Source organism: Molothrus aeneus, chromosome 3, assembly GCF_037042795.1.
Source record: "Molothrus aeneus isolate 106 chromosome 3, BPBGC_Maene_1.0, whole genome shotgun sequence".
Lineage (NCBI taxonomy): Eukaryota > Metazoa > Chordata > Aves > Passeriformes > Icteridae > Molothrus > Molothrus aeneus.
In genome coordinates, this window is record NC_089648.1 from 53,436,151 (window position 1) to 53,461,170 (window position 25,020).

The following is a 25,020-nucleotide window of genomic DNA, read 5'->3' on the forward strand; positions in this document are numbered from 1 at the left end:
TAGAAACCAGTAAAACAACACATTACAACCACCTGCTTCAAGAAAAGCAAGTGTTAAGTGGCCCAAGTTTCCATCTAGGAAACACTCAACCTGGAAACAGGTCAGCACAACAGGCTTGAAACAGGTCAGCACTATCACAGTCCCTTTTCTACACTGGTGGCCCTAACCACTAACTATGCCTGTACCACAACAGTATTGCCTGTTTCCATGTGTTCATATTTAAAGCTTCTATCAAATCCCGGCCAGGACCTCTACAAAATATCTGTATGTCAGGTACAAAAATTTCCCATGGAAGCCCTCTTGCACCAACCAAGCCAGGCTTTGAAAAGCTAGCCACTGCTTTTGAGGAGACTGATGTGGAGCAATCAGCTGCTCCTTTGCCCACGTCACCTGAAAATGTTAAAACAGACACCAGCCATCCTCAATGTATGTGCATTGAACAAGCAGAGTGACTAACTGAGCTCACAAAAGCTGGCAAGGAGAACTTCATGCTCTACAAAGCCTGTCATTTTCATTCTGCAAAATGTCAGACTGTATTATAATGTTTTCTCTGATGTTCAAATTGGCACAGCTGATCTTAAACAGCTTCTTCACAGCACAAAGCACCTTGTCATAAAAATATCCTGATATCTACAATGGTTAAGCTGACATAAAACATAATTAAAATTAACACAAGAATTTTATCATACTCATGCTTCCAAAGGCAGTGGAATTAGAGCAAAGTCCTAAACTGACTTCACTGAAAATAAAGGCTGTTCCATTAAAATAAAACGCAAACAAAATAGCAAATAATACAAGCTGCAAAACCACCACACAAAATGGACGAATTAACAGTGAGCCAGCGAAGTAAAAAGCAGCATCAGGCTGCAAGTTACACCCAAGAGGAAATGCACGTATATAAAATGTAACTAATAAAATGCAACTAAATTCTTAGTTGTTACACAAAAAACCAAAGTTGTTACACAAAATTTGTTAAACTCCAAATACACAGACCTGCTTTGCTGGTGGGGAAAGGTGTATCTATCTACACAGAACATTTAGAGCTCAGACCACCAAAGCCCTCCTAATCATGGCTGTAAGAGACACAGAGCCAAGAGCTGCAGGACAAGGCTGCAAGTGCCATGATTATGGCATTCAGATAACACTGCCATGATCCATGTGTCACAGATACTGTCCTTCCCAAAGTTCATAGCACTGCTACTGTGCCCAACCTTTATTTTTTGTCACATTTCCTTTTGCTACACAATGGCACAGCATGGCTCCACTCCTCAAAGCCACACAGGGCTTCCTTCACCATGGGGTTCAGTTCCTGAACACCAGCAGCTAAGACTCAAAACCCGGGGCAATTGCTCTCATCTGCAAAACCCCTGAACTGAAAAGTGCCCTTTTTCTTCCCATGTTTCAGCTCACTGAAGAGTGCTGCTCAAGCATTTTCCTTTCCAGCTGGAACCACATTTCCAGCTCTTCACAGACATGGCTTCTTTACTAATAGTTTGATGGGCACGGAGTGACACCCAGTACAGAGCTAAATGTAAGATCTGTCAGGAGATATGTGTAATTTCAACAATGCAGTGTTATACTCTGCCCTTATGGGCAAACCTGACCCTCCTGGATTTTTGCTGGCCCATACCTATAAGGGAATGCAGCTAGCTGTTAGCTAATACAGCCAGGGTGATCTCACAGTACTCAGTCATCACAGATTTGTAAATGTCCACCTAAAACATTTCTACCTGCATTGGAACAAGAACACAACATTTATAGCAGGCAGATGGTATGCTATTTTGATACAAAAGAACTGATTTATGGCAAAGTATCACAGGAGTCCCTCCTTACCTGTCAGGTCTTACTTGAACACTTACTGAGGATGATGCCCTGCTCTGTTTGAAGAAAACTTCCTGGCCAGGGTAGAGGGCCAAGTTTTTTGAAGTGCTTCCAGCCCTCCCAGTAAGCAACCTCTTGGGGAGGTCACAGTGCTCCCCCGCAAGCAGTCCATCAAATATTGAAGGAAGTTTGCCGTGGTGAATACAAACTTCCCAGCAATGCTCTGCCAGATCTGCAATACCCATCTCTCTGGATCTGCACAATCTTGAATAATAAGGCTTAACATAAGAAAAATCTATAGGGTAGAATATTGCTCCATACATACAGTCTTTTACACATTCAGGTATCTTTTTCTAGCAGGCTAGGAGGAAATGGGCATTTCATACCAGCTTACAACACTCCTCTCTTTTTCCTTTCCCCAAAATGTCTTTAATACCAACCCTTCCCATTAAACTTCTACCAAGGGCAAAGCACTTCTGAAGGAATCAATCTACAAAAAAAAAAAACTTCCATGTGTCAAAAAAAAAGATAAAGTAGTAGTCAAAAAAGAAAGAACTGCTGTACTAAAGTAATAGTCACATAAACCTCACACGTCCTAGACTGAGATTTTTGCCTCCTGCCAACAAACAAGGACAAAAATCCCATACACTAAGCATGGCATATACAACACCCTAGGCTCTGTCATTTAGTTAAGGACAGACAGGTAGGCATAGCTGTGAAAGTCTTAACAGCATAGATTAGGCAGTATGTGCTATGGTAACAACCTTGGTTTGTCATTCATCTAGTACTCACATTTTCATTTTCCTGTTGAACGGGAGGCACACAAAAATAAACACCAGCAAATGGCTAGCAGGCATGGCACTGAAGCAAAGTCCTTAGTACAAAGCTACCATGGGCCCTTCCAGCTCTTCTGTAAACAAAGAGTGAATTACATTATACACACAATAGCAACACTTAAAGTCACAGATGTAGTTCCTCAACAGTGACCTGGGAAGGGCTGTACAAACTCAGGGCAGGTGCTGTCTGCACAAGCAGGGAGCAAACACCGACTGATGGGTTTTTTGGATTTTTTTTGCTGGGTTGCCAGGCACAGTCATTAAAAACTATAGCCTCTGGTTAAAGCCAGTGTACAATGATGAGGCGCTGAGCAATTCAGGAAGACAAACTCTACAGACACCTCCATCCCCCTGAGCTGCAGTACACGTGTGTCAAAAGAGAGGTATGAGCTGCTACTGAACCTCAACAGGTCTGGCAAGAAGGGAGCAGAGAAGTGACGCTTATTATCCATGTGGCTCCCCCCAGGGTTAGCCACAGATCACTCAACCCGAGAGAACTGGTAGATAAACCAAGTACAGCACAGTACCCTCCTATAAAACGCACTGCAAACAACTCTACAAGATATACAGCCAGACCTTGCCCTGTCAATCACCAGAGAGAGATTTTAACTTCATCTGTGACATCTATATTCAACCAAACACCAGTGAATAGCTTGTGGCAGCTGTTGCAGCTTTCTGCAGCCGTCCATCAGCTTGCTTCACATGGTTTTCTTAGCCATCCCTCCCCTTTCCCCTAGAGAAATTTGGGGATAGCCGGCTGGAAAGCTGCTCCTGCTTACAGAAAACAAACAAAAATCCTGCAACTTTTCCAGCCCCACTGAACAACTCTAAATGCACCACGTGTCATACTGGACATGACAGAGGACATTCACACATTCAGCATAGAATCAGCTCCTGAGTGCTCAGGCTGCCCAGTGACACAATGAGCTTCAGCTCTGCTCTGGGGCAGCAAATCCTCCAGTCCTTGGGAAGGGACCATTGGCTGAGCACATCCATTCAGCCTGCCCACAAAGGCAGGGCAGTGCCACAGCATGCTGCTCTGCCCAGAAGGCAGAAGCTGTCTGCACCAGGAAAGCTGGACTTCACTTCCCGGTGCCTGGGTGTCTGTTTCAGGAAATCTCCCCTTCCCAAGCCAAGTTTCAGGATCTATCCTAACTGCTCTGTCAGATGCAGAGCAGAGCCAAGCAGATATGTATGTCTGGGATGATCCAAAGCACTTATTTCCCTACCTTTCTTGCTAATTTCAAAATGTATTCCTGAAAGCACTTGAATTTTTTTTCTGATTTTTGTTGATGATTTCCACTTCAGAGGCAACATACAAACAAAAGTTCTGACCTTTTTCCTAACCTTTGACTGATCATATGGGAAAAAGGAACATCTTGTTAACACTACTTTCCCTTAATATACTGATTCTACACAAAACTAATGATCATCCTCTAAATCCTCTCTCTACTCAGCAGTTTAATTAGAAAGATGATCATTGATTAATGCACTTGAGTTACCTGAAGAAGGTGTGACTGAACACAGATCACTCAACCCGAGAGAACTGTAGAATAATTAGTTCTGCATCAAACTGCTTTCCTCTTTATTCAACTTCAAAAGGAGGAGCAAAACCCCACAACACAACAAGCTTTCAGTCTTAAACTTCTGAGATAATTTTTATTTTACGTTATTCTTTAGGAAGTCTCACATTTTCTTGCCTTGAATTTCATAGTCATCTACTTTCTTGGTTTTTTTAATTATTTTAATTTTACAAAATAAGCACAGCAAGCCTGGAGGTTCAATATGCATTTGCAAAGCTCTGCCCAAGACCTGCAGTCTTGAATTAGTTGGCTCAGGCAAGGAAGTAGGAATGACACTGATACTAGACAGGAATGTGCACAGCATTAAGTGCATACCACAACTGAAACCAGGTATACTTCCAGCCAGCCAGTGGTTTCAGTGTCCCCACCTAGGAAGACAGTCAAAGAGAAAACCTTATTTGAAGGTTTCCTCACTCTTTTTTAAGATCTTACTAAAACTCCTCCAGCACAAGCTGGTCTACAGCCTGATTATGAGACTTTTAGCCCTGAAAAGCAGGTAAGTCTTCCTTGACTGTAGCTCTGCACCATAACCCGTGCTGCCCTTGATCTGGGAAAGCTCATGCGCTTCATCTGCCCTTGGAGCCACAATTCTGTCTGCAGGTGTTCTGAACAGCCTCAAGGACTGGCTAACTTTTCTCTTTCCATGAAAATCCTCTCCTCGTCTCTACACATGAACAGAAATCATTCCCATATCATGACCTTCTCCTTGCCCACTGCCCACTGTGACCAAGGTAGACACCATTTCCTTTTCACAGGTTGAGTAACAAAAGCCCCAGGTGATTTCAAGCAAATAATCCTCCTGCTGCTCTCCTTTTGTTCAGGAAGGTCTCCCGAAAAGTGGCAGGTAGAGTTGGTGACTCAGCTTTAGGAGCAGCCTAATCCTTCTCCTGGTCACCAGAAAGTGACACTGGGAAGGCAGACATGGGGCAGACCAGAAAACCAGGCTAAGCAGAAAGGAAAGAACAGAGCTTTCCCTTCCGTGTCCTAAATTATATGCTTCATATCATCTCTTCGTCTATGCATGCTTCTTCTCATACTTGGCATTATTTATCCACTTTCAAAGCACAAGTTACCACACAGGATACAACACAGCCCCACAGATTCCTGGAACAGGGATAGAAAGGATTTTTCAATTGGCCTCTGTCAACTTAATACATAATCAATACATGGCTCCAAGCAAGAAAGCTGATACTGCATTTTAAGATTTGCATTTAAAGTTTACATTTTTAAGAAAGCTGATGCATGCCATTTTAAAAGCATCCAGAAGCAATCCACTGTGATTCCCTCCCCTTCTGCCATTATCCCTGGTGGTGGAAAAGTTTTTTCTTAAATTGTTTATTTCAAAGTTATTTCATCATCAGCTATGGAGAAAAGAAAATAAGCCTGTGTTATTGCAAAGGACTAGGAGCAGTAACTAAATCTTACTGAGGCTTCTGATGGTTTTGCCAACACCCATAGATCACTTCAATGATACAGTTTTGAAAACAGGATGGCCAAAAGGGAAAGGACAGAGAAATTGAGAATTGAGCCTGATCTATGTGAGATCCATCACAAACCACATCTTTCTAGTGGTAAAGGGATTAGAGCTGCATAGAGCACAAGCAACAGATGCATAAACCCCATCACCAGCTTGGGACTCTCCATTTCAAAACATTTTTGCAGAGAGGCAACTTAAGAAAAATAAACATTCCTAGCCAGGCAGAGATCAGTCATAAACCTTTGCTGAAAGGGAGATGAACTCTCTTATTGTTATTTAAAGCAACACTATAAATCAGGCCAGATCTATATAAAGCAGCACTATGGGCTTAAAGCAACAGTGGCATTATTCTGTCAGAGCTCAGGCTGAACACCTCAGGAAAGACACAATATGTGGTAATGTTCGGGGCCAAAAAAGAAAAAAAAGCTAAAAAAACACCAACTAACCCAAAGCAAAAAATAACAAAACCTACAAACAAACAAACGCCATCCCTCCCACCAGCCTGCCCCCCTCCCAAAAGAAACCCTTCAAAAGAACTGAAAACTGAAAAAAGCTGAGAATTTCTGTGAAATTCTCCATGAGGCTAACAAAAACCAGCAAAAAGTTGCATATAGAGAAAGGCAAGTCTCATATTTTCTGTAAAGCTACCAACATTATCAACAGCTCATTTCTCACATGTGGTGATAGATACCATATTTAAAAATTAGATACCTACATTTTACAGATCACATGCAGGAAGATATGCTTCAGAAAATACTCTCTTAGATTTTCCCAAGTATTTTATTTTCCCTCTTCCAGAACAGTCGTCTGGTATAAATTTTTGGACCTTACATCATGCACAAGAAAATAGCCTACTATTTTAATTCTGCATTTACATCAGAACATTCATAATTGATTAAAAGCAACAGAAATTGTGGGGGAAAACAGCTTCAAAGTATTAACTTGAAATAGAGACCCAAATTCAGTCTCTTTTGTTTAAATGTTTTGAAAAAATTCGGCACATCAAGACAAACATACAGCAAAACACTGGAGCTCTTCCTTCTCACCTCAGCACCCAAACTCCCTGGGTCACCCACCATTAATTCCATCTGACAGGCAGACAAACCCATAATTTGTCACATTGATTAACTCTTAACTAAGATTTTATAACACAGGGTCTTGAACTGCTTAATTGTTTTAGTTCACAAAGGGGTTCCAACAATCCTTACATTTTTCTTCCAAACAGACTGAAGTTGACACAGATGACAACGTTTCCGCTCGCACAAGTTTTAATTAGTGGCATTTTTGTTGGGAGCGTGCTTTGAGATGGGCAGTCAGTGTGTTAAGGGACAATCTTTACACACTATCCTAATAATCTCAAGAAGCTGAAAATGCTGAATAGCGTCTCACGAATACTGCAAGGACATCCAGGGCAACACGCACCTTTGGGTGTGAAATGTGAATGCATGTTTGAAGGGTGGTAAAATATTGTTCTTTATCAGGGTTAGCACAGCAAATTAGCAGAAAGATCATAAGAACAACCTATTTATTTATACTCTGCAAACAATTATCTATTTGCTGCAATACTGATCTTCTTGGCCTGCTAACTTGGCCAGCCCTAGAGGCTGGCAAGAGCTTCCCTCTTCCTTTCCACCTTACTTGAGCAAATATAAATGTTCTCTTTCAGAAAAGCTCCTAGTGCCTCTCGGGGATCATGACTGAGAAGGCAAAGACCTAAAGCACTTCTCACTAGGAGGAGTATTTTGTGTTTTCTGAGCAAGATGAATATTTTAAAAGGGCTTGAGATAGGGAGAAGGAAGAGTTGCCAATGTGCTTATAAATGTGAAAGAACAAGAAAATGGGAGGAGGTAACCCAAACTCTATGAAGCCTTTAGACTCTGGCTGGAACAATGCTGATATATCAGCAGCAACTTCATTCCCACCCTGCAGAATAACTAAGATATGATCTTAGTTTTGCCATCACCCTCAAGTCACCAACCTGCATTATCCTGATTTCTTAAACAGCTTGAAGATGTCACGCATTAGATTCTTGTTTTTGTTGGTTTATTGCAACCTTCATAAAATTTCCCAGTAGTATTTTTATGTTTAGCTGTTTTTAAACAAAGCAGAGAGATTCATTCCCTCTGTGGAAGTCATGATTCCAACACTTGCTCCTTTAGACTAACAAAGAATTATCAATACAATCCTATAGAGTCTCCTGCAATCTGGGAGAAAAAAAATGTAGAAGACAAAAGTTCTTTTTTGAACCTTGTTCCCAAATGTTGGGCATCACACCTCTCAACCCCAACACTCCTGAGAGTAGTATAAGGACTAAAGTATAAATTCTACTCTCAGCTTTACTGGAATTAACTGCATGAGTGATGACTAGCAAAAAAGTAGTATTTTTTCAATTATTGCCTCAAGTATGCCTTGGCATAAAGCTTTAATCAATTTGGAAGACTACTAAACACCCAGATACCACTTCCTCCAACAAAGCAGAGGCAGCAAGGATCATGGACCTACCCAGCTGGATGTTCAGTACCACCCATCATCATCATCACCCCAGGCACAAACAGAGGCTGGTGAGGCAGAAGCCCATTTTCCATTTTATAAAGTGGGAGTATTCAGTGATTGTATCAGCAAAGCTCTAAGCTCTTGTGAGCACGTGCAGATAATTTTCATCAACTCTGGCAGGCTGGTAGATCTGTATTAATTTCCATCAGATTGCAAAAAGCACCCTGACTCCCCCCTCTACTCCCTGAAGGTATAACAATGCTTTGAAGGAATGACTGGCTAAATAAAGTTGACAAATCTCTCTAAATTTCTGTAATGCATTCTTTTAAAAACAGTTGGAGTTCTTTTGGTGAAAATCTTTCCAAGAGGTTTCTGCCTGAAGCAGAAAAAACACTCTGGAAATTTTTTGTCTGAATGACTGAAGGCTGGCCAGAAGTAAACACAGGTGAAAATATGATATCAGAATATGGGAGGTGTGCTTAAGGGTGCTCCTGCTACCTGTATCTACCATCTTTTATATCTAATACTGTGTAATACAGTTGGAAGTGAAAAGACATTAAAACAGCTTTAAAACCCTAATGGCCTGCCCTTTCTGTTGTTGTTCCTTCAGTATTTTAAACAGGGGAAGGCTGGATTACTGTAGTTTTAAGTTTTAGCTGTACAAAGTATGAAACCTCCAGATTCTGTGCTGAAAATCCCTCTCTTGGGATCTGAGGCCAGGAAGGGACCACCTGGTTCAGCCAGTGCTGCTACAAGCAGCCAGGCACTGCAGACATCTGGTCACATAATCCATCAGTCCACATCATGACTCACAAAACACTTCATGAGATCTGGACGAAACCTGCAGCCTTCAGAAGGGAACCAAGGCCAGAGACACAAAGCACACGAGAGAGTGAGACTGAAGACCTCAAAAAGATCCCATCACAATGTGAGATCTTCCGTACTAAAGGACACAGCTCTATTGCCAACCCCCATCATCCATGGAGCAAAGGCAGACAAAAAATTAACCTGCTAACTCCTAGAAAGGAATTTTGAACCAAATTATATACAACTCACATCATAAATCATAGAGGTCCTTTGCCAACCAACCACATCCCTCTGGGTTTTCCTAAATCAGTGCACCCTACACCACCCCTGGGCATAACAGAGTCACATCCAAAAGATGGCATTGAGCAAAATCCCCTCTGGATACAACCCTCTCCACCATGCACATGGAGAGCTGGAAGACTAAGCTCCTAATTTAGGCACCTCAGTAGACTGCTTGCCTGAGGTAAAATATTTCTGAACCCCTGTACTTCTTTCTGAGCAACAAAAAAAGGAGAAAAAAAAACAAAGAGGAAGAAACTGGTTTTAGTAATGAAAATGTAATTTAAGAGGCTGATACCCTGTTAAAAACTTAGAGTTATAATGAATTCCAGGATTCATTCAAGTACTCCATTCTTAAAAAACACTATAATGAAAGGCTTACATATGAAATTTAGTAGTAATAACTTTGGGGTCAAATCCATAATGATTTGTTTGGCAAGGCTTTCACTGACGACACTTAAATGTGATTTCAATGGGTGTTCTGCCCGAGAAAGGGCTTTGAGCTTGGCCCACACTGTATATTTAAGTCACCTCAGCCCCAGCATTATACAGCGCCAACCAGATACAAACCCCAGCATTATTTAAGCCATTTGCACACCAGAGTCTCCAACTGCAGGGTGCAAAAGCCAGCAGGAAGCATTGGTCATTCCTTTAGCAGCAAACAAAAATGCAATCTTTTTTACTTGGCTTTCTTATGATATCATTTAGCTTCTATAATAGCAGTTGCTTTTTTTAAAATGTGGATTTGCACAGTATTCAATTTGCCAGTTTCCACATATAGATGTAAATTTACTGAAATAGCTGTTCACAAAATCCAAAGCCCAAGGGTGGAGTCCTAAAAATAAATATATGTAGTTTAAATTCTTTTATATCCATACATGATAAGAAATCTGGTACTATTCTGGTGAGCCATAAAAGGGGAAGAATGGTAAAACCACAAACAGGAAAACAGAAAATAAAGCTCCTTATCTTTTGCTCTACCCTTTCAAAATTGCATGGATACTGCAATGCAAACATTTGGCTAAATGTTTCAAATGTTGGTTTTTCAAAGTATTTAACCATATAAACTACCCTTTTGTTTCTCTTGGCTTCAAATGTTACTAGGCTCATGAATTCTTCCTTACGTCTTATTATTCAAAAAAATACAGCCAACACTGCCTTTATAGAGAAAGAAAAACCTGAGTATCATTTTCCAGTTAACTCTTCTGGGTCTGCATGAAAGTGAAATCAGCAACAGCAATTTTAAGCCAGGTTTCCTAACCACTGCACCTAATCACTACCTTCTGAAGTATTTTACTTTCCAAGCTGTACCATAGAAAAATCTCTGCAATCACAACACAAACTCAAGTCACAAGAGTGGCAGAGCACACACTAAAAAACTTATAATACTCTAGGTACCTAAAAAACCAAGAAGCAGCAGCAGGTGAGACTTACTGCCCTACTGAATGCCATAACCCCAAAAATATTTCAAATAGAAAGCAGTCCTTTAATTTGAAGAACTTACACTAAGCCAGACCTGATCTCCCACTTTTCAAATGCAAATATTTCAGTGAATGCAACCATCAATGGCACATTATCACAGAAGGAAATTTGATAATTGTCACCTTCTTAACCTTTCAAGTATTCAGTCTTTTGTCAGGCTTCTGTGGTTCAGGATTATCAATGACTAAACAAGCAATTCGTCTCCACTTCCATATTTCCACTTATTCCATCTCACCCTCAAATCACCATATCAATGACTTCACAGCCAACAGCCGTCAGTCACAATCCTTTCAACAAGTCCATGTTTCAAACATCAGCCACTTTATCTTTAACAGGGATAAAGAAAAGACAAAACCGAAGTCTACGCCCTTAAATACCACGTGTACACGATATGCAGGTCTTTTCCTTCATTTCCCGGGACCTTCCCTCCTGTTGTGTTCTTCAGGACCAGAGAAGCCAGCCAGGAGGAGCTCCAGATGACTCCAAACAGAAACATTTTCCCTTGCAAGCGTCTAAGTTTCTCCACCCGAGCTGAGGAATGAACTCCACAACACAGCAGCGAAAATGTGCACGCTGCTATTTTTCTCAAGAAGCACTGCCCATCCCAACAATTCCTGGATGAAAAAACAGTATTCAAACAACAAAATCATATAAGCTTATGAGTTGGATCTTTAGTCAGAGAAATAAGATTTCTTCCAACTTTAAGGAATGTGACAATAACAGCACATCTAACTCCGCTTGATAAGTGGTAGGCAATTCTCCATATAAGGTGAAAAATGTGCTAGTGTAGCTCATGCAATACTGCTAATTCCCTCCCTGTTCTCAATATTCAAGAACACAAATGAACATATAAATCAATTTTGTAAGTAAACCTTTTGTTTACTTGCAGCTATAAACCATCTAGACAGAGCTAGGCACATAAAGGGCTTTGAACTTAACTATTTAATTCCCTCTAAACACTTGGTATTCATATCACAGAAGTGCATAAATTAATGTAAATGTGAGGAGGTCCCACCCCTATCTGATTCCTAAATTCCCTTTATACTTCACCATTCCCCAGTCAACCTGTGCCTTCGAGCCCCTGACTAACCATGTCACTGATGGCATGAGCGGCCAGAGAAGGGGTTGAGGGCTGGGTGAAGCCCTGCAGGCTCACAACCACCCCTCACACTCCTTTCCCCAGTCCCTGGGCTGATGTGTGGTGGAAGCACCAGGAATTCGGCACAGGAATGCTGCTATTGCTCCTGAAAATTTTTATCTCAGCTCTGATTGTCCCATAACCTCTACCTAATAGCACCAGAAACATAAGCAGCATGTACCCAGTTGTGCCTACAAGAAGATTGCAGGCATTACTCATTAGGAGACTGATGAAAATACTTCCATTGATTTTTATGAGCTCTGCACCAGAATGCAAGCCCAGAGGAAGACTACTTCCACTCAAAGCAAGTTAGAGTATCTGCAAAAGATGTATCAGTCCTGGCAGTAAAACTCACTTTGTTTTGTACTCAGTCCCACATCCCAGCCCCTCCCACACCCCCCTTCACCATTTTTTACACATTATTAGTTATTTTAATGGTCTGATAAACTGCACAATGAAGCCTCTGGATGTTTTGGGTTTTTTTCCCCTAAGGAATGATGTATCAATGGTCAACAGGCATAAAAGACTCAGATTCAGAACAAGTCCTCAGAGGTCTTTTTAAAACCTCTCAAAACTGACGAGATTACCAGGGAGAGAAAACATCCTAAAATCTTGTTGGCAATGGTGAGAGGGGGAAAAATAGTTTAATATAATTAAGTTATTAAAAAAAAAAAAAGACAAAACAACTAAAACCCCCAAAGTTCATTAACTACTCTGGAGAAGTACTCTACTGTGGAAGTCAGTGACTAGTAGGAGAGGCACAGAGGGGAAGTTTCCACACACACCACACAAACACATATCAAATGTGGGTAAGAACGGTGGGAAAACAGTTTACTACTTTCTTGATTTTAACAAGAAGATATGGGAAAGTTTGATTTGATTATTTTAGCCACAGAAATTTCAGAAAAATCAGATGATAGCTTCAGCTTTCCAGTCTTCCTAGTTTATCAATATTCAGCCATCTTGTGATATCCCCGAGGCAAGAAAATGTAGCATGATGTGCTAAGAAGGCACCGTGGATCAATTAATTGCTATCAAAAAGGCAGGCTTCCATTACTCAGAGATTCTTGTTTTGCTGACTTTTTTTGCACATCACCATCCACTGCACTACCATGTAAAGTAGCATAGCCCATGAAATACTGTGAGTCAGCAAATTATCATAATGATATGCATCCAAATTTAGAACTTGAATTAGACTCTTTGCTGTGTTCTGTAACAAGAAAAAAAATCAGGAGAATTAACTCTAAACGTTATTTAATCCTTACAGTATAACTCTTTAAAGTATGTTTATGGTCATTCACATCTAAAACTCTCATTTCCTGGAACCTTATCTAATCTAAATTCCATATGGAAGATTTTAGTGGTATATAAAGTTGCATACAAATTAACCACACTCCAATTCATTCAGATAAAATAAAACTGTAAATTTAATAGTGATAAAACTGCAGCTATCAAATTATATCTAGACTAACAACAAAAAGTTCAGATCTTTTTGTACAAATTTAGCTTTAAAGGACCTATTATATAGCCTTAATTCAGAGGAAAATTCTGATGTGGCTTAGTACAAACATGCTTCTAGTTGATTCACTTTTCATTCAGGGAATGCAAAAGGGAATGTCTGTTATCCATGTGATAGCAAAGACCTCACATGGCTGAACCATGAACCTGGAGCTTTTCAGGGTTTAGTGCTTAAAGCTTCACAGATTACGGCTCCTGATCCAAAACTAGTTCAGAAAGCACAGCGGGCACCAGGATAAGATACAGCAGAGAGAATTGTAGTGTATCTTTACAGACATGGCATGGCTTCTCCATAAACTTCCTATGAACTTTTGAAGACACCATTTAATCATTCCTATCTTTTTTCTGAAAAACCATATATATTTTTTTATATATTTATATATTTAAAATTGTATATATCAGTAATACATGCAAGAATAAATAAATTTATATACACACTTATTATAAAATGCCAATAACAAATCCTATGAATAATGAATAATTATGAATAATCTCTGTACACAATTCCAAGTGAAATATGGCAAACAACGCCTTATAGATTCATTTTCTACAAACAACCTCAACTACAACAATTCCACGAATAAATTCATAAGGATGAAAGCAAAAAGCCAACAGAAAAACATAAAAATTCTCCATGATAAGGTCTTTGTCTGAGGAAGATAACTGAACAATAAGAACTTCCTATCTCAAGAGGATATAGAGAATACAAGTGAACAAAAAGTTAATGTCAAGCTCTCATCCTGAGATCCAACACCAGTTAACTCCACATAGCTGCTTGAAGTATTTACCAAACAAGTTTTATTTGGGAGAGTGTCCTCCCAATAACACACATGAAATGTAAAATACCGCACAAAATAAAAAAAAAAAATTAAAAAAAAAAAACGTGTCAGCATGTGTGCCAGAGAAAATAAAGCACTGTTCCAAATTGAAGTAAATTTTTATAAAAGAAACAAAACGTTTAAATGGGCTTATTGGTCAAGCCATCAGCTCAGACACTGGAAAAATCTAGTATTAGGATTTTGTGGTGGGAAAAAAGTAGTAGTAAATGTAAGTATTTTAAATAATCTGGACATTTTTTTGATGATTTAGCCCCATTTGTTACTCTTCATACCTGGCAAGCTAGAAATGTTAATTCCTACACCAATTTTATACAAGTAAGAAGTAGCCACGGATTAAGAATCAGTCTGAATTCAGTGAATGGAATATATCCCTTCCTTTATGTCTGGGACCTAACGTTCATAAAGTGCAAGAGAACAAATGTAACTGACTAAAGTCAAACTTGAAAGCAGCAATAAAACTCCACCCTTTTCACACGTTCTTAGCTCTAAATACACAGTCATTTACAATACAGCGTTTAGTGAATGATCCATCAGTATCGCCTTGGGTGGCACCCTCTCCTACAGAGATAATTGTGCACATGGACATCTGGCAGGACATCGTCTCTAATAAAAATGTTGGCTCAGAGATTTGACAGCGACAATTCATCACAGATATTTTCACTCTTAGAAATATATCAACAAAAACTAAACTGTTTCATGATACCAACCCCCCATGTATTATTCCAGGAAACATTTCACAATAATAACATTGCTGATGGCCACATACTGAAGCCAATCCTGTTCCTGCCAGTGAAGAGTTGCCTCCCAGCAATGCATATTCTGATCTCCTGCCTAGCCTAAATTTAAACTCGAGGGACAGGGCACTCATCCCTTCCCCAAAGAAATGTTCTATTTATGAGTCTGACTGTAAAGATTATGTTTTTATTCAGATTACACTTCCTACTTTAGCTTACTCTTTTCAATTTTTCCCATTCATAATTCCTCAGAGTGTTTTAAGGAACAGCCTCTTACACACAAGAGTTATAGCTTTCAGGGATGATGATTAGCATGTTAGCTCTCTCTCCCCACACCCACTAAGCTAAGCTAACCCACATTCACATCTTACTTTACACCACTTGAACCAGCCTCCAGTATGCAATCACTTGTTACTCTCATTATAAATGCTGCCCAAAATAAACACAATGTCCTAAACACCACAAATTTTTAGACTGCTCTGAAGGGCCTGATAGTTTATACACACTATATTCCTTCCTACTGCTGCAATGCCCTGAGGGCAATATATTCCTCATGGAGCCCTACAACCAACTGCAACACCCAGCAGTGCTACACCCTCCCTGATTTCTGTAATTCAGTTTCCGGTGGTCAGTCTATGTTTCCATAAAACACTAGTTTGCTGTGCAAGAATATTCCATGTCTCTGCAACCACTGCCACCAGGCCTCTGCCTGGTCCCATCTTCTCCTTGCTCCAGTTATTCTCCACTTCAGCAGCATGTCTCAAATTCAGCTCCATCTCTTTGACACTTAGATCATCCTGAAGGATTTGCAGAGCATCAACCGTTTACAAGTGTCAGTCGTTTTCCTCATACCTCTCCAGAGCAATATCGTGCTAGTTTCAAAGAACACACTGGAGACCATCGGGCACGTCCCTCCTCTGCCAACAGGGAGGGAAACCAGCACCGGGCGCTGGGGTCAGGCACAGAGACTCTGCTGAAGCCTCATCTGACGCCACAAAATTAATAAAATCTTTTCCATTCCCAGTGGCAACCGGAAAAATACAAGGCAGCAAAAAGGATCTGTGGCTTTATAATATGCTACTCAAAATATCTGCTGATGGTCATAAGACAGAAAGAATATGCCAAAAAAACTGTATGATGTAGTCAGTTGGCGAATGGGGAAAATCACACACAAAATGAAATGCATTCAGCACTGTAAAAGCAGGGCTGTGGGAAATTGCTGGTTCTCCATATAAGGATCCAATATTTTTTCAATTTGCCAACATAGCATAAAGCACATTAAAAAAATCTTAAAATTCTAAATGTTAACCATGAAGAGCACTTTTTACAGTATTTCTCAAGAATGTTTATTTTGTACACCCATGAGTCCTGATTTTATAATTTGCAGCCAGTCAAAATGAAAAAAAGTTTTTAAACTTCTCCATATAAAATGTCAACCACCTTTTTAATTGAGAGCTAGAAAAGCATAATTGAAAATTACTAACCTCAAGTGCTCATTAGTGACAAATCCAAACCCCAGCTGAACACAGCCCTAATAGGATTAAAGAGACATTCAGGATGATGTATGTAGACCTGGTATGCAAGAAAAGCTGAAGAAAAATCTGTGTCCATCCACAGAGCAAGAATGGGACACAGCCCTGGGAGGAGCAGTGCTTGGGTACCAGACGGGCACACACACTTCTCCTGCTGCCTCCCTCCGCTGCTGGAGCTACAGATGCTGCCCACAGGCACCCTCAGGACTGCAGGCTGGACATGTCACTGCTGGGCTCAGAAGCTGCAACCTCATCCAAGCTCCCACAGGAAGAAAGCAGGGAATGGCTGGCCATGCGCCCCATGACAAGGCACTTCCAAGAGCACAGCCATCCTCTGCCTATTTTTAATGGCTCTTTCTCACTTCCCCCACCACACAAAGCTCTTCAACAAGTGAGCTGTTCAGTCCACCATGTCTACAAAAATCACACATACAGGTAAGCAGTTCTCAGGCTGAATTTCATGGTCTCAAGGTCCTTTTGTGAGCATCAGAATCATTGAGCATGAGATTTCCTATTGATCACATGCCACTGGCTGCACATCTAAGGAGGCTCAGGAGGGTAAATGATTTTTTTCCCAAGTCAATTTTAAATTGGCTTCCTAAATTGTCTCCAGATCCTTTCCAGACAGCAGAATGGAAATAATTAGAGGTGGTTGGAAAATGGAATTTTTGTCCTGTGGGGAAAGTCTGATAGCCCTGTACTTATTTTTATGCTAACACAGGCCAAAGTGTAAAAACCTTAAAATATTAAGTAGAGCAAAATACTGTAGGGTATTCTGAAACAGCATCCTCCATGCACTTTGACTTGTTTTCTTGCAAGAGAACAGCCCATTGCTCACATGGGCACACCAGCAGCCCACATAAATGCTCAGTTTTCGGCCCAAGATTCTTTCTACTCCCCAAGACCACAGGGCAGTGACTAGCACTGTTGACACAAGCTCTCCACACATCTCATCCTACTCCTCTTGCTGTATGAGCTAGACAGGAAGACAGCAGGAACTGCAGCTAATTGCTACTCCCTTGTTCATCTTCCGAAAACAAATTTAAATGACGTTTTGGAGGTTTGGGTGAGAAGGTTGTCGTCGTCCCTCCCCATTTTAAAATAACCTTTGTCAGTCTGAAGTGATTTACTCTAACTTTTTCTGATGCATATTGTGGAGCCAACAGTTTCCCATTATGCAGATGCAAACTGAGAGTAGTCACAGAGCTGGGGGCTGAAATACCACGGGGAAATACACAAAGAAATGATCTCTAAAAGTTCTACACAATCTGTGAACAAGAGTAAAAGGGAGATTCACTCTCAACTCACTCTCACCTCTTATGGACAGGAACACAACTTTCCTCCTATTCTCCATGTACAGCACTATGCCTTCTACTGCCTAACCAGAGATACACTTGTCACACCAAGGGCCTAGGTAGCTATGTTGAGCAAAACTCTTCCTTCCCGACACCATGGAGATGGTTCCTTAATGCAAGTCATGCAAGTCATCCAAGTAGAATGCCTCATGGGAAAACCTTCAGTGCCATCACTCTGTCAGGGATCTTCTCTGCAGCTGTTTAATTGACAGAGCCATGGAGATCCTGAGTGAATTCTGCATCATTTCATTCTTGGCTTCAAGTGCCTTTGACTAGTACTCCTGATGAGGATGACACTCTGTCTGTAACTTGCTCTAAGTTAGCACTCCCTCAATGCAACTTTCCACTGTACAGAGAAGGAGATCTTGGCACCTCTTCCTCTCCAGGTCATCTGGCAACTGTTCTGATAGGAACCTGCAGCATGCTGTACAAGCATCCCTGAAGCAGACAGGGCCTGAAGCACAAAATGGCTAGACATGAACACCAGAAAAATTACTTACTCCCTTGTATCTATCTTTCTCCAAATGCTCTTTCCAAGCCAGACCAAGGTAGCAGGGGAAATAATGGAGCCCTTCATTCCCCTTCATACAAGGGGAAAGGAGTGATTGCATAATTTCAAAATTTTCACCTTGGAAACTTTCCTACATGGAAACACTGCTTCCAATAAGCTTTATACTGAAGACTGCAGAACATACAAGGACAGGGCTCAAAAAAGAAGGCTTGATAAAGAAGATGAAACAGTGCAGAAAAGTTTTTTTGGTACTTTTGACTTAGCAGGCCACCATCTTGGGAATTGGCTGGAAAGTGGTCCAGCAGAAAAGAATCAGGGGCTGCTGGTTGGCAGCCAGCTGACCACGAGCCAGTGTGTGCCCAGGTAGCCAAGAAGGCCGATGGCATCCTGGCCTGGATCAGCAATGGTGTGGCCAGCAGGAGCAGGGCAGGGATTGTCCCCCTCTACTCAGCACTGGTGAGGCTGCACCTCAAGTGCTGTGATCAGTTTTCACAATTCAGTAAGAATATTGAGGTGCTGGATTGTGCCCAGAGAGGGCAATGGATGTGGTGAAGGGTCTGGAGCACAAGTCTTACAAGGAGCACATGAGGGAGCTGGGGATGATTAGCCTGGAGAAAAGGAGGCCTCGGGGAGACTTTTTAACTGCCTGAAACGAGGTTGTAGCCAGGTGACATTTGGCCTCTTCTCCCAGGGAAACAGCAACAGGACAAGAGGACATAAGCTTAAACTACACCAGAAGAGATTTAGGTTGGGCACAAGGAATAATTTTTTCACTGAGAGGGAGGTTGAGCATTGGAATGAGCTGTTTTGGGAGGCAGTGGAGTCACCATCTCCAGAGGTGTTCAAGAAATGACTGGACAAGGCACTTAGTGCTATGGTCTTGACAAGGTGATGTTCAGTCAGAGGTTGGCCTCAGTCTTGAAGGTCTTCTCCAACCTTAATGATTCTGTAATTGCTTCCTCCTCTTTTAATTTTGCTATACAGTGAGACAAGTTTTGCAAAGTTAAAAAAAAATCATTAGCAAACTCAAAGGCAGTCAAAGAGAAGCAAGGTACTAAACCACGCCAGTTTCCTTTCATCAAAGACACAGATCCACGGGATATATCTATAAGGTTATAACACCAGCAGGTTCAAACTTGTTCTGAACAGACACAAGAAATCCCTGCCCACACTTGGAGATAACCAAAAGTCCTTTGAACACTTAGCATGGCTCTGGGCCAAGCTAATAACTCTGCTGAGCCGCAGGGACATCTCTGTGCCAGCACCTCGGGCTCGGCACAGCTGGCAATGCTCACTCACAGTGCTTCGTGCTGGCACAAACCACAGGCAGAGCTCATTCCTGGCTGCCTTCACCACAGCATGGACAGGGAAATGCCACCACACCCACAGCTTTGTCTTCAAGCCTTGACTTCAATCTTGGGGACATTCATACCCACTTTTCTGCATTATCCATCCAACAAAAAACATTTTAGGCCAGTTTTTGACTCAAATGTCAATATTTTGACATGGACTTGACGTTTTTCACCTGAAAGTGATGAAAAGTGTTGCAATGAGAGTCTAACTAAACCAACACACTTGGCTTTTGCTTTGAATTAGGCTGTTTTACAACAGCTTTTTCTGTTGAAAATTAGGAATTTATGCATTTGCACGAGGCTTCTTAAACAAAGCAGCATTTTTATTCAAGCGCTTCTTTGGAATGCTTCCTCAACCCTCTGAAGAGCACATCTTACTGGGTTGGGTGGGGGAGCAGAGAAGGGAATGATGAGACTCACACATTGTTTACAGTGGGTAGAGCTGCCAGGCTTCTATCCAGTTTTAAGATGTACAGTCTTTGAAAGCCCTTATGTCTGGTCTTTGACTCAAAAATGACACTCTACAGACAGAGGGGTATGGGGTTGTAAAACCAAAGCATATTTTCTTAACACTGCTCCAGAAATATCCTCTGCTAAACGTGTAACAGATGCATGTTCCTCATTAAAAAAAGTGTTGCTATACATTATGTCTTGGCTGTAGACAGATTCTGGCAGAGATTGATACACTGTGGACATATAATTCATGTGTCTAGTATGTGAACTCTGGACCCTGCTTAACCTGCTGAGGTCTTGCTGTGGATCTCGGGCCATGGAAATGGGAGCAAAGGGAGAGAGGAGACAGACATGGAGAACCAGTGTGTAGCTGGGAAAACAACAAAGCTATTGGACTTTTCTCAACGCCATCCCCAGGCACCCAGTTTTTATTCCCATTTGTATAATGAACTGGAAAAGCAGCACCAATTCCAGCTACCTTTCTTTGAGAGGAAAAAGAAATCATCACCTCATGGTGACCATTTTCTTTCTTGAGTAATCTCTAGCCTTTTGCTGAAATTTAACTTTTAGGTTTTGGAAAGGTAAGTCCTAATGATGAATTACAATATATTTTTTTGGCTGATTGGTGCTTAAAACTTGCCCATGCTAATCATAACTTCACAGTCCACAGGGAGACCCTTAGTTTTATTCCTTGCCTGGTATTCAGACTCCCATTTAATTACTGGTTACTTAGATTTATAGGCAGATTTGCTAAAAACAGTGACTCTGTGTGCAGACAATAACCTTTTGATGGGTATGGTAGTAAAACTGTAATTCCTATGTAAACAGGACCAAATTTTAAAAGTAGCTGGTGTAGCTCTCTAATGAAATTGGCAGCACTGTGTGGGTACTTTGTCTTGGAGAATGCTAAATGGTGCATAGCCAGCATTTGCTCCATAAACTGTCAAACAAGAGAACTGCAACTGCTCGGTGATTTGTTTTTCTAATGTAGTTCTCTACTATGGGAAATGTCTTTTCCATGACCAAATGTGGAAGCTGTCAGGATCCAAAAGAAATAGAGGGCAGAAAGATGATGTCTAGAAGGTATCTCCCAACAGAGAAAAAAGGAAAAAGAAAACATTTCTCAAAGACCCAGTTTCGGGAGCACCATGAAAAAGCAAAACACTTCAGAAAAAATTACTTCAAGGATGCTATAATTAATTGTTGGGCATCAATTACAGTACTATAACACTCAAATTTTTCTCTCCCTTCAGTGGGTAGTACTGATGATATTGTTGCATATCTCCATAAGAAGAATAAACAACAATATATACATCTGGTATCTTTCTTCTCAGGGTCTTCTACTACTTTGCAAAATGAAACAGACTTCATCACCTTAGGAAGGCAGAAAGCTCCTCTTCCATTACTGAAGAAACAAACACTGCAAATAAGTGATACCTGAGCTCTATGCCTCAGCAAATGAAGCAGTCTATGAGCACTGATTCCAAGTTTCCTATTTTGTTCTACATTCCTGTCAGCACTTCAGTGCCATTCTAGGCTCATATCAGGCAATAAAAGCAACATCATTTTGTTCATAATAATAAAGGGTAATTAAACAGGTAAAAGTCTTCACCACCGATGAAAGGACGTCCCCAAATCAGAATCGTAAAAGCAATCAATATGGACCAACTATTTCAGACAGGTCTCTGCTGAAGTCTCTCTCTCAATAATGGAAAAAGGAGCACAGCTCTCCTTTTCCTACTTCTGTTTGGAACAGAGGGAAAAAAAGAAAAAAAAGATACAGATTTCATCATCTGAATTCAAACGCCATCTGATCTGATCCTCAGGAACACGGCATTTAAATATATGCAACAGCTATTAAGGGATTGATTCTGGAGAAATAATCAGATAGACGATATTTTTACCGGGGTTCAAGTGTCCACAATACCCAGTAAAATAATCAAGGCTACTCTGTGCAGACTGCAAGACTCCTCTGAGCATGCAGACACTTCCCAGTGGTGCAGTTGTAGCTGTTAGTCAGGCCTTGCTGATATCTGCTGCACATTGCATGCGGCTGATTTAACAATTCCCTTCCCACTACCCCACGATTTCCCTCCCTGATGCCAGCCTAGGAACCGGTTGTTCATAACAAGAGCAATGGGAGGACAGGACCACTGCAAGGAATTTCAGAACTATCAGCAGTAATTTGCCAACTGCAACAAATCTGCTCTACAAGAAGGGCGTGTCAGGACACATCAGCAGCCTACATAGCGATTGTCAAGAATCAAAGCACACATCATTTTATGTCCCTGAAATGTCAACTCAATTGCAAATTTAAAAACAATATTTTTATCACTTTGCCAGTCATAGGACAAATCCCAATAATCTTAGTTGTGCTGACCTTGACCAGGCTTGAGACAAGTAAGTCACAAACACAGAGAAAACCAGAAGCCCACAGAGCAATTACAAAAAATAAAAATCACAGCCATGGTATGACACAGTAAAGCCCTGTTCAATCCTTACTACCCATTGCAATCTATATTACCCTTAGGGAATATTTCTAGGTTAAGCTGCCTACTAGCTGCACCTCCTTTTGTCCAAACTCTAATGCATTACTGGCATTTTATAAATAGATAAACCTTATGGGTGGGAGAGTATTGTGAGTGTTGCACAGATATTTCCCTTTATTGTTGTTCACTATTAGATTGTGGTACAACTTAAAAAATTTCCACTAATTTGCCACTACATTAGTCCAATCCACTTAGTTAAGGCAAAGCTTTTTTACTTTCAGTAACCAAATCAATGCTATCACTAAAAAAAACACAAAGGGAAGGGACAAAGATTCATAACAAGACCATGATCATGAGGTAACAAAAACATCAGCATGAGTAATTATTATTATTGTCAAAATTATTATTGTCAAAAAACCTTTACAATTATTTATGATGACTTAGCTTTTCAGGTGCTATTTGTGCTTTTTGATAATGAAAGAGCACAACCTAGCACCATCTAACTTTTTTTTCCTTACAGGAAGCATTTTATAGGTACAGCACCCCACATGGGGACCACAGTTACACAGGTGAATAGCTACACCATAATCACTATTTGTCAGTGAATATTAATCTCAAAAAAAGCAGCCCCATAACTCTTCTACCATCAGTTTCTGGCTTTAGTCAGTTACCCATCTGAAAACTCAAACATCTTTAAGCAAATATTTTCCCCTGGAGATCTGATAAAGCGATATATATACAAAGTATTTTAGTTCACATAAAACACTCCTGTTGGTTTAAAACCACAGGTAAAAAAGTAAATTATTTTAACAGTTTATTTTTTTCAAACCAGATGCCTTGCAGTCAGTTGTAAAGCCTGAAAGCTGATAATCGCTTAACAAGCTTTGTATTCCAAACAAAAGTATCTTAATGGTTCAAGTTTCTCTTCTTTCCACTGTCATATATACAATGATCATACAAGTTAATTATAGAGTTAACTCTGCCAAGTAACTCACACTAAAATGGTGATATAATTCTTTTAGAAATCACAAAAAACCCACTCATTATTGGTACCCCTACCATTTTTAAGTGTGATCTCTCTGTATCTATGGGCAGATCACATCTATGGACAGTCAAGATCAAATTTGCACCATCTGACCTAAAGGAACACTCTGCAGTGGGAGCATGGCTACATCAGTTCCAGATCCTGGACTCAGTCCTTCCACAGCAGTCTAATTTCTTGAACTAGAAAGAGAGGTGAATGGTCTATTTTCATAGGCCTGCATTAAATGTTTCCTTCTAAAAGCTATTTTAATGACATTGTGGTGCTTCACAAAGGAAACAAATTCAGTATATGGTTAACAAACATAAACATGCTTCCTACCTCTGAAGAGATGTAGGTTTTTTAAGAGCACTTTCAAGTGACTAATATCAAAATCAATCAGCAATTTAAACTTTACAGCGTCAATTGAAGATAACATTTGGGCATGTAAGTACACAAATTGTTCACAGTGTCCCTGCAGAAGCCATCTATAACTCAGAAGATGCACAGAGTCTTTCAAATGACGGCAATGGAATTTAAATGATTTAATTAGAATAATATGCTCTAGTTCTTGGCCACTCTCTCACTATAAAGTAGGAATTTCCTCTGGGCAAGCACAGCACACAAACCAAGCTGCAACTGCTCGTCCCAGCTCCAAAAAAAGTAGTCTAACTTCCCAGTCCTGTGAGAGACCAGAATGGTCTGCTAACTTCTTTTGTCAAATTTCCCTTCTTCACTCAGTCTAAATCCATCCTAACAGTACAAGGAAAACAGAAGCAGTTGTTACCATGACACAGAGTTTAAAATACTAATAAGAGCTACTGGAAAGCATGCACATTTGTACTATCTTCTGATTTCCTTTTTGAATCAAAACCAGAAGTTAATTTCTTCTGCCAAGGCAGTTTTTCTTTTTAATTAAGAGACTTTAAAATCTGAATCATTCTTTTTCTGGGGAAGGCATGCAAGAAAAAGACAAGGCAGACTACTACCACCCCAAATTTATCTCAAATCCTATACTTTATAATTATTGGGTTCTCTAAAACTGGATATCAATTTAAAAAATATTTTTGTAATTACAGTAGAAAACTGCTTTTACAACCTTTCCTCTTGAGTGCTTAAATATTGGTGGTACCAAAGTTGCATTTAACTTACTACATTTCCAAAAAGCAGTAAGGAACTAAAAGCAGGCAGGAAGACCAGATTTCCTGCTTAGGATTTTTATTAATGATTCAGAGAAATTCTTTTTTTACCTATATGAGAAAGTTGCTGACTTCAGTGAGCAATAAACTTCTGCAACTGA

The 25,020-nt window shown here is 40.4% G+C and overlaps 1 protein-coding gene across 1 annotated transcript in view; it reads right to left on the reverse strand.

The window, feature by feature from the left end:
* Positions 1 to 25,020, reverse strand: part of TIAM2 (TIAM Rac1 associated GEF 2) — a 165,754-nt gene that overhangs the window by 135,725 nt on the left and 5,009 nt on the right. The window lies entirely within an intron of this gene.